Below are 11,248 nucleotides of genomic sequence, written 5' to 3' on the forward strand. Positions count from 1 at the left end.
AGCGACCGCCGCACACCACAGATTTTACAAAGTGATTGATGTGCATCACTAAACCTGGGAATGCTTACTGGCAGTTGTAAAGCTATATTCTTTCCATAAACACATAACCACAACACAGGTCCTCTGGGATGAGGAAGACAAATTGAGGTGTTTCGGACAGATGCCAAAGGAGAGAGATACTTACCGGGGCATTTATGGGTCATATATTTTAAGTGTGATGGAAGGGCGTTAGCACGTTTGCTCACTCGTGTTTCTGTAGCTTGGATGGAGGGGGATGAGTTTGAGGGCTGCTTGGTATGTGGGGAATAATGTCTGTGGGTAACAGAGCAGTGATTTCTTGTAAAGTCTGAAGTGGTGTCATTACCTCTAATGTCCTTTCAGACGGTAAGCACCAGGTCAAAGGGTAGTGTGTGCGCTTCGTCTCCCTCTGCACCAGACTGGAGGTACATGCTGATTTATTTATTGGAGGAGAATGAAGGTAGAGTAGCAGCTGGGAAAAGACAGAAACAGTGGGCACATTATAAGCAGAAAAGGTCAGAAAATGATGTTGGAAAGAAAGAGATGAAGTGGAAGGAGTGACTTCTTAATTTGAGTTGTTTGAGAACCAAAAAAGCAGATGTACCTCACATCTCTGTGCAGCCCAATCACCAAACAATTCTACACAGCCAAGTATGACATACTAAAACTGTTCAAGCTTTATGGACTGTCCAACCTGCCCAACACTGAAAAGCAAACAACCAAGGTTAACACCCAGTTGATGAACAGAGCTGAGCATTTAACAGCTAAAGAGCTGGATTGTTTCCATCAGGCGTTGGTGGAGACCAAAACAGAGCCAGAAGTGGTTAGTGGTTTGCTGGACTTTTACTTGGACTTTTCAGGCCAGAAACGCAACTCCAACTGAACACTTCTCTGTGTCTGCTGGATGTGTGAATAGGCAATTGTTTGCTAAGATGCAATGGTGGGAAAAAAAAGTATCTGGTTAATAAATTAGTAAAAGTATGGGGTGTGTGGGCCAATGCAAAATAATGACAAAACAGCACTTGTGGATAAAACTTAAAACTAATTTGGATAAAACCAATTGTAACAGACCACTATTTACGTGATTAGTAAACATCATTATCATAGCATCAAACATTAACGTTACACATGAAAACTTAATGTTAGCTAGTGCTAACTAGCTAAGTACATTCTCACTGACAGTATGTGCAACTTACTTCAATGTGCTTATGGAGGTTAGAAGAGGACGTTTTATCAGCAGAGATCTCAGTGTTTTTCTGGAGGCACAGAAAGCCCTTCATCATGTATCTGTTGTTTTTTAGATTTTGGTATAAAAAGTGAGTCCAGATGTGATCAGGGACTGTCGCTGGAAGCTGCCTTTTGTTCTGGATTAGGCTCCGTCATCATGGCATCGTGATCAAAAGACAGGTGGTGCCTCTTATTCTTCCAGGCAGCTGGAAGCATAAGACGCTCGAAAATATACTCAAGTAAAGAGCAGAGGTCCTGTTTGTCCAGTGATGAATAGGTTAAATGTAAAGCCAAGCACAATGCAGGCAGTCTTATATCAACAGCTCGGCGAGTAATTCACACAATTTGCAATGTTTGTTTTGGCTCAGCTCTGTATGTGGTCTGTATGTGCATCTGCACGTTCAAACCCAGTTCGCTTTAATAGAATTTGCATTTGTCTCCACCTGCATCTGGAAAAAAAGACCAGTGCCTCCGAGGCCTTGATTACATGTTACATTTCGCTGTAACATTTCTAATTAGAGAACACACAGACGCAGAGGATGTGGAACAAGTTCAGTCACAGTTGGTTTGGTGTCAGGAGCAGAGCATTTCATGGCTACATATTCATTCACTTGCAGTACATTAGTTTACATACTGCTGTGTTTAAACTTTTTTTATTTTAGATTCAAACTTCACTTCATTTAATTCAATAGAAAATGAAACAAACAGAGTTCTTCCTTCCTCCTGTACATCAAAATCCTTCTGTCCTGATGCTGACCCTGCAGGGAGGCTACAAGGCTCTACAGCACTGTACCAACATGCATTTTTCCATTGTTCCATGTGTGATTACATCCATGATGTAATGTGAGTGTGCTACACCCGCCCCAAGGCTACAGTGGGACTTCTGCTGTTGGTGGAATAATTTGCAATCTCCTGTTTCGTTTGTTTTACCTCACATCGGATGGAATTCCCCTCTTATCTAAATCCAATAATTACTTAAACCTGGATGTCAAAACACTTTTCCATTATTATCAGAGCCCCCTTCCCCCTCTTTTACTTTGATGCCAGTTGTAACCATGCAGGAACACAGTCCTCGGGTCTTTTTTAGCTCAGTGAGTTGTCATGATCCATAACCGCAGGAGTTAAGTCCATCCCGGGGGACACAACGACTGTGTGTCTGATCTCAGGATGCAGTGCTGACATGTCAGGATTAACACAACACAATATTGTATCCAACTTTCAGTCTTAATGCCTGTTTACAGAAAACAGATTAGGCTTTTCATATTAACAAAACAAGTTATGAATAAACTGAAAACAAGATGTTGAGGATGTTTTCTAACTGAAGTTGAACCACTTGAAACACATATGCTTTGACAAAATAGTTTGTTGCTTTGAATATTTTCTTTGTAAAACAATATTATTTATAAGGTATTTATATCAGTGTACAACTGTCATTGTAAATGCTGGAAAATAAGTCACTGACTTGAATGTCTCTGTAATGATGCACAGGGCTGAAGTTAAAACATTTAGAAAAGGGAAGTTATTTTTTTGCATAAGACTACAACGATTCCACCCGTAAATTGGTTTCCACCCATGAGGTTGATGGCCTGTTTGGTAGTCTGTCGATAATCCTTCTCTTTTCACCAGGGCCGAGGTGCTTTGTTGAAGTTTTGGGTGTGTGGTTGGTTTGAGCTGCTGTTAGGTTTCAGCTTCTGGGCTGTTCTTTCACTGAACTGCTCTTGGTGCATTTTGCTGTGTTACCTGCACATTCTTCTGTCCCCGCAGTAACCTTTCGAGTGGAGGCAGGGGGGATGTGTGTTTTGGGGTAATTAAAAGTGGGTCTAGGTGTGGCTAAAAGCACCAATGAAAACACAATGTAAAGGGTTAAAGGGCATCAGTGGCTCTGCTCCAAAAGGCTTCAAATTCCACAAGTTCTGCTGACAGGAAGCTTTCAGTGAGTGAATAGATACGAAAGTGATTTTTGGACACGTAGGATCCAATGATGAACTATTAACTGCAGCTAAGGTCTTAATTTCATAATTTAGTCCATTGATTTTGTAGGTTATGATTATGTTGTACTCACCAAAGTAACTGCTGAGATCTGGGAGCACGTTGACATTAAAGTCTGCTGTGGCAGGAAACACAAGCAGACAGATAGAAGTTAGAAAGGTTTTAAACAAATCAACAGTTTAGCAAGATTATGGAAACCACTTCATGCAGAGGTAATACAAAGAGTTACTGCACCCAAAATACTGGTAATAATGCCTTATCATACCAAAAAACAGTGTGTGCCCACAGCTATAGTAAGTATGGGAGGTCAAAGTTTGCTTTCTCCTCCAAATAAACCCAGAAACTGACTGGGTTGGGTTGACTGACTTCTTCTGATCTCACTTTTCATATTTTTTGCTCTGCGTTACTTTTCAGACTGATGGTCAAAACGCCAGAAACACAACCCAAGTTCATGAAACCAGTATTTTCCTTTATTTCTTCTCATTCTAATACTACACTTCCAGACCTGTACAGCACTGCAGTGCATTTCTCCACACCTCTAAAGATTGACCAGACGGGAATGTAGGAAGGAAGAGAAAAAGGAGGTGGGTGAAAACCAGGCAGAAGACCACATTACATCCTCTAGGGCTTGCCCGGCATGTTTCCAGCTTTTTGTGCAGTAAATTGCCTCACTAAAGTCATTACTTTCTTAATTGGCCCAGTTCAACATGTTTTCTCAAAGTCTTAAGTAGTTTATGATTCCGAGACGCAAGCACTAAGGACTGTCGTTTCCCCCTGGCCTCAGGGCGACAGGCCTGCCTGCCATGTGAGGGAGCAGGAAGACACCTGTGTCACATTTCCCAAGATCTCTGCGTACAGCAGACAGCAGCGTGCCTGATCTGATGACCTAATTGTAGTCAGTTTATTGTATCCTGGGGGTCTAATCTAAGATGAAAGTATAATGGATGGCCATGTCCTTTTTGGCCCTCTCCAAAGACACCACAGGGTTTAGCAGGGAGATGGGGACGATAATTAGAGGTTGCACCAGTAGGACACTGACAGTCACCTAAAAGAGAGTTCATTCCTCCTCACTGATCCCTACAGCATCCATGTGATTTAGAATTGCATGTGAATGACCAAGCTGGGTTGGAAACAGCTGGAGTTTTCTCTGCCTCAATAGCCTCTATGCATGATGTTTGCTGTACATTGTAATGCAATGTTTTGGACACGTTTGAGGGAGTTGGAGGCAATCTAGTATGATTGAATAGAAACAGAGGTCCCATCTGGGAATCCATTCTTTTGATTTACTGGGACAAGAAATTCCATGTAAGTAGAGTGAAAAGCTTTCACTCATATAAATGCAATTCAATCCCCTCACTTGTCTTGACAAAGATGAATGGTTGGCCATAGCAGACTTTTAATCAAGGCTTAAGTATATGGAATGCATCACAGCGTGTGCCAGCAGACCACTTCTGAATATAAACATGAGATTTGGATCTTTTAACTAATGAAACTGCATCAATTGATTTTTTCATTGTACTTGAAGTTTGCTGCTGTACTTAAAAAACTTCTGTGACATCACAGCAGCACAAGTCCTGATTTCATTCCATCATCACGACAAACAAAATCGCAAACAAAGGTGCCACATCTAGTTCCTGAGCTCGTCTTAATCAGGAAGGGCCCAGTTCCTGTGAACCCAAGAACCTTAAAGGAGTCCACCTGCACGCTGGGCTTGACTGTCACCTGCATGAGGAGAAGAAGGAGGCAGCAGGTGTGCGGATAGCGTGAACGTAGGATGCATTGGCGGCTGTGGTAGGACCTTTCCGTGCCTCTCTCTTTTTCTTTGGCAGGACCAGGAGCCCCTGCGTGGGGGCCACCCCCTCTGACATCAGCGGGGCCCCGCAGCCCTGGGAAGTTGAGCATGTGAGCTTCCCCAGGTCATTAGGGAGAGGCTTGAAAAGACTGTCACCAGGAAGGAGATAAGCCGCGAGGGGCGCAGTAATAAGGCCTTGAATAATAGCCCCTCTGTAGAGAGCCACTGAGGACACAGACCCAGGGATTAAAGGGAGACTGAAAAGGAGAAAGTCAATGGACCTCCACAAAAATATGAACCAGAGTGCCGGTGAATGGTGGGGGGAGTTATCAGCATTCTGGGGGCTCCTTCTCTGGGCCCCATCAAGCTCAAGGAGCAGGGAGGTGTTTTGTGTTGGGAGTCTCCCTCTGGGATGACTATTTTATTTTGGCTATTTAAAACAAGGTGTTTCTGCTGTGTTGGCATGTCGCGTTCAAGATGCCAAGCAGAACCTAATTTCACACACACTTGCTGATCCTGCAGGTCAGCGCTCAAATCTCTGAGTTGCTGTGCAGCATCTTCTCTCCTGCAACTTGCATGCATTGTATTCCTGCTGTACAAAAATGTTAATATACCTGTACACAGTATGTGTATTGTACAGACTGTGTGCATGTGTGTGCACCACTGTGGGTCTCTGACTGCATGTGTTTAAAAACATTGGTGTGCAGGGGTTTGTTCCACCTTGTCAGTTAGTCCTGATAAAATCTCAGTCACCCTTTTCTGTTCACATCCTGTTAAAGATTAAACTTTCTTTTTTACCTCAGGGAATTTTAACAACTTATACAATAACAATACTGGTAGCATGAACTTTACCTGCATGTTTAGAGGACATCATATGGTTGAATATGCAAAGCTCTGGTACAATGAAGTACATCTATCTGCAGAGTGAATGTGTATTTCCTGCCTCCAAGATTTCCTGTAAGAAAACAGTTTTTCCAGGTGGAAGTCCAGTTTAAGTGTGGGCCTGAGGCGTCACGTATAAAAATGTTCTTGAAAGTGTGCTTAAACTTAAGATAATTTCCGATGGTGCCTTTGCATACAGTTCATAAAAGATGCTGATCTTAAAATACCTTCCTTAAGCAGGCTCTAAGAATCCCATTTGTAACTCACCCACCTGTGATCTATAAATCTCAAATCACCTTAAATTGATGGCACCTGCCTTGCAATTTCTCTTTATATAGTGCCAGCACAAATGAGCATTTGGTCGGGAATAGCCATGGAACAAAAGAGAAAAGCAGATTGTTAGATGAGAACATGGCGATGGCAGATGAGACTGAAGCCAGGCAACATATTTTATTCAGTGGACTAAGTGGTTGATAAACAAATCCATACACGATCCTTGGGAGTGTGGCCCTGCAGCAGTGAACAGGGTGCGGCAGAAAGAGAAAACTGTGGCTGATATTAAAAGGAAATGTTCTGACCTTAAACTACAAGAGAAGAAGGAATACCAATACATAACCACAGCAGTAAAAAATAACATTAAAAACGCTGACTGCAGGGCTACTAAGTCCTCACACCTTTAATTGATCATTCCTATCATGTTGCTCATAACACTTATGCAAAGTTCACCACAGGCTTGAACGCGTACGCGTGTCCCAAACTGCAATACCAGCAAGAAATTCACTAATGTCAAGTCTAAACTTTGCTCAGAGATAAAATTGTGGTTCTCCGCTTAAGTGAAACTTCAGATGAAAATTGATCGTAGGTCCATTTCATAAATGAGGCCCCTGTTCCTGGAGCCATATTGATCGGCAAAGTCAGTTCAGATTGTCAGACAGTTTGGTCAGCTGCACTCTCAGCTGCATGGGTTGTAACACAAACCTGCGGGATAATTCGGCTTCATGCCAGGAATTGAAACCTCACAAAGCTCTCTAATCTGTCAAAGGAAATTCAATTTTTGGGGACACCTAATAAAGTGTACTAAAACAGTCGGGGGGGCGGTCTATTTGTGAGTTGCTCTCGGGGAGGTTGCCGCAACTGATGAATTGCCAAGTAATTAGGTCATTCCCTTCAATGCACACTATCTGAATCAATTTCCGATCTCACCGCAGCGCTGTGCAGCTTCCCATAATGTGAGCCACATTGTCAGATGCTGGGAACAGTAATATGAAGCAGACACGTGAGGCTGAACTCAGGTGGGCCTGATCCCATCTGTGCTCTGTCAAGGCTGCCCTTCAACCCCACAGCAGTTACATGACAGGCAATGACAAAGACGTAAACACTCTTTTGCAATTGACTAATATCAAAGCAATGGACATGGACAACAGCACATTTTGCCTTGTTTTGTGATTCCTACAGGCATAAGGTCTACAAACGCCTCTGAATTTCAGCACGGTCTTTCTATGCTCACCCTCACCCGGTTCTTAAGCACACAAGTGAAGGCTGGCCCGCAAACGAGGCCTGCCCCCTTCACTCCAGCACTCCAGTCCAAGAAGTCAGATACTCAACCTCTCTCCTCACCCCACTGTCACCTCCCACACAGCTGCTTGCCGCCACATTGTCCCCCCATCATTGTCAATGTCACTGTCAACCACCATGCACAACATGCGCCCACCCTACTGCTGACCTTTCCTCTCACCAAGCCTGGCCCCTGGGGTTTTAGCTGTCGATTGTTCTGGGACATGGCTGTGGAGCCGAGTGGCGAATCAAAGCCCTGCTCTCCCGCAGCAGGAGACCCCCTCGACTCCGGCCTGTTCAGCACTCCAACCAGACTTCATTCTGCAGATCTCTGCTTTTAGGAACCCTGCCACTCCCCCCAGTCCCCAGCCACAATCCCTGGCCAGGAGCAAGCCCAGAGAGACAGGCAGGTCTGTGAATAGGCGCTGAGACTGAATGGGCATTTCTTCAGGCAAGGCTAATGGGTGGTCCCTTTACCTCGGGATTGGACTGCATGGAAGGAGCCCAGCCAAAAGAGCTCTCATGCAATGTCACCTCGAACAATAATCGGCAAAAACGCTCCAGAGTTTGGACTTCCTGCGAAGACATTTACTTTGCCCCATTTCTTTTTGTTGAAGGGATTTTCAAAGGCAGTTCTTGCTGAGCAGGGAAGCTGTCTTGGACTCAACCCCCTCGGCTTTTCTCTCTTTCACCCTTCCTCTTTCTTTTCTCTCCCTTTCTTTGTTTGCTCAAGAGGTGTCGGGGATAAAGGTGTCTTTAATTCACAAAGCTTCTACCTGAGAATTTGTCCATCACTCACATGCCACTTGTCCAGTTAGCTGAAGGAGAGTAATTTGTCCATTCACTGCCGCTATTGATTTGTATCCAGTTTTTCTTTAAAGCGTCAGCCTCAGAGCTGCTTTTCTTTCACTCTTTTTTTACACTCATTGGAGCACATGTGGCCTCAGTCCAGGGGAAAGAGTCCATGTGAGGTGTTGTGTGAGCTTCGGTGCAGGTGAGCATGCTTTCCAAGGCTTGTGTTGTGCAAACAGAGGCTGTCGAAATGCAACAGGGCCTCTGAAGGAACCACACCAGACAGATCTATGTCTGTCATCTCACTGTGGGACACACACACACACACACACACACACACACACACACACACACACACAAATGCAGAGCGCTGACACCGGCTGCATGTAAAGGTGCCTTTGATCAGAGTTTCTCTCAGATCTTCAGCAGCTTCCCTGCCATTTAGACCTGTTTACACAACTTCAAACTCCAACTAGCAGAGGGACAATACCTGGAACACCCATTTAAGGAGCCGGGGAAGATGTATAGTGGAGGGCATATTTGGATAAGTTTGACTGCGTTCAGTTTTTAGTTCATCATTATCATCGCTGTCATCGGGATTGTTATCACGTTCTTATGTTCTGCCCTTAACTTCTGCTTTTTCTCTATTTCTTATTGAGCTTCTAGTCTTTTCCTGACATGCTCTTTATTTCTACATAACACTCTTGTTATACTCTTGCATCACCCCACAACTGTAGTGTCTATTTTCAGCTCGGAGCCCCCCCACTTCACCTCCTGTTTTGTGGACACCTGTAAAAATCAGAAAGTATGGCCTGTTTTCTTTTGATCCCTTGAGATGCACAGTACTTTGCTATTTTGTGAAAACTGTAAAAATGTTAACACAAAAGCTGTAGTATCTGTGCTAGTTTGGAGTTGTTATCTGGTACCACAGCTGCAAAACAGAGGCAACATGACGTGATACGCAGTTCATCGTGGACACTATGCTTAACAGAGATTCAACAGTGTTTTACAAGCTGCAGCTCAGGTGGATTCTGCTGAGATCTGTGGATAAAAAAAATAGAGCTGAGGTGAATGGACAGGAGATCAGAATCGGATGGAAGCTGTGATGACCACGTGCTGAGCTCTTACAGCAGCTCACAGCCCCCTGATGGGGGTAGGGGGCTAAATGAAGACCACCTGGACTGGGTCTAATCCCCCAAACACTATCCTCCTCCCCAGGACTGCTTCATGGACTCATGCCACAGGATTTACACAGTTTTGGATTTGAAACAGGCCTCTGAGTCTTTTTTTTCTCTTGGTTGGAGAGAGGATCGAGGTGGTGGGGAAGAAGGAGCAACTGAACCTTTTCTCGTGAGTCTCGGGTGCCGTGAACCTGCCGAAGGTCATAGCTCATGCGTACTGCTGAACAGCGTGTCCTGTTAGATATGAGTGATGGATTTGTCATCGTAAAATGTTTTCATTTTCAAACTTTCCACTCCCAGTGCCTGTTTTGGATTAAGCGTTTGAAATCTGGAAAGTTTGGTCAATAAAAGGGACAAATGGTTCTTATTACCAAATGTGCATCCACTCTCTCTTCCACATGTTTCATGTTCTTATCTTTTTGGTTTTTGCCAAATCATATCACTTATCAAATCACAGGACCACTTGATGTAATTGTAACTCCACATGAATGCGTGCATTATTGCGGTCTTCGTTGTCGTTGTATTTAATCAAGATAAGATTTATGGATACGGGATCTTTTGAAGTTGTGTAGAAAATGGAAGCCTCAAATAATCTGACGTCAAATTTGACTTTGTTGCACCAAACATAAATCACATACACAACACAAACACAGATAACATGATTAAATAAGATACAGAGGCAGGTTGTCGACATGTGTCTCAAGATAAGGTGAAGGCAGGTAGCTGATTACCAGGTGTTGTACCCATTTCCTCTGGCTGCAGGCAGTGTCAGTTTTGAAGACAGGAATCAAAAAGCAGAAAAGAAACAGACTCTGAACGTCTGATTCAAAAGTTTTAGAGAACTGATTGCTATTGTTGTAGTGCAGAGAGTGGCAAGAAAACAAGCCTTGAGGTTGTTTAATAATGGTGCCATTTCAATAGCACAAGACGTATTTTGAGATCTAGCAAAGCCATTTCAATTATAAACCCTCTGCCTCTCACAACTGGCAAAAGTCAATTAGCAAGCTAATTAGCTTAGCTCGGCCACTAATGGGACAATAGGTCCACACAGTTTATTCAAAAGACGTATTTGTACCATTGACTCCTGTCTTATAACCGTCTGCAAACCACTGCTACCATACTGAACATTGCAACACAGCCAATACGCTACGATAACTTCTCTATTTTGGACTCTTCGTCCCCTCAGCGGTGTCTCAGAGTGTTTTCGCCTCCCCAAGCGGATCCTCTGATTGATTTTAAATCTGGTGTGTTCAGGTCTTTAAGTGCTGCGACGGGTCTATCAAACAGTGAAGCATGAATCAGTTTCTGCAGCGGAGACAGACTGTCATGCACTTTGATGCAGACGTACAGATCTATGCTTCTGAGTCACACTGTTGCTGTAGTTCCACTGTAGATACTTAGATCATATAATGAAGGACTACAAAAATATGTGATATCAATACAAATACTGTTTCTTTGAATTCACATTGTTCCTTAAAAGTTTTTCCATAACCCTTTGAAATGAATGGATTATTAGGCATGTCTTCAGTTAAAAGTCACACACTGATTGAAATATCTAACCTAAAACAAAGACATCATAAAAATTGCTTGTATTTTATATTTTCCAAAAACAGATGGTGGAAACGTGTATTTTTTATATTTCTGTCCTCGTGAGCTTTCTAACCCTCTGATGCCTGGCGTGTTTACTAGAGTCAGTACAAGGTTTCATTGGTGCGTGAGTGATTTCATCGTGTTGTGTGCATGATTTTACTACTGTGCAAGTGTGAGTAGAGTTTTTTTTTGTCTGTGTGTGTTAAAGTTTGAATTATGTACT

The sequence above is a fragment of the Chaetodon auriga genome, chromosome 6 (assembly GCF_051107435.1).
Source record: "Chaetodon auriga isolate fChaAug3 chromosome 6, fChaAug3.hap1, whole genome shotgun sequence".
In the NCBI taxonomy this organism is placed as follows: Eukaryota; Metazoa; Chordata; class Actinopteri; order Chaetodontiformes; family Chaetodontidae; genus Chaetodon; species Chaetodon auriga.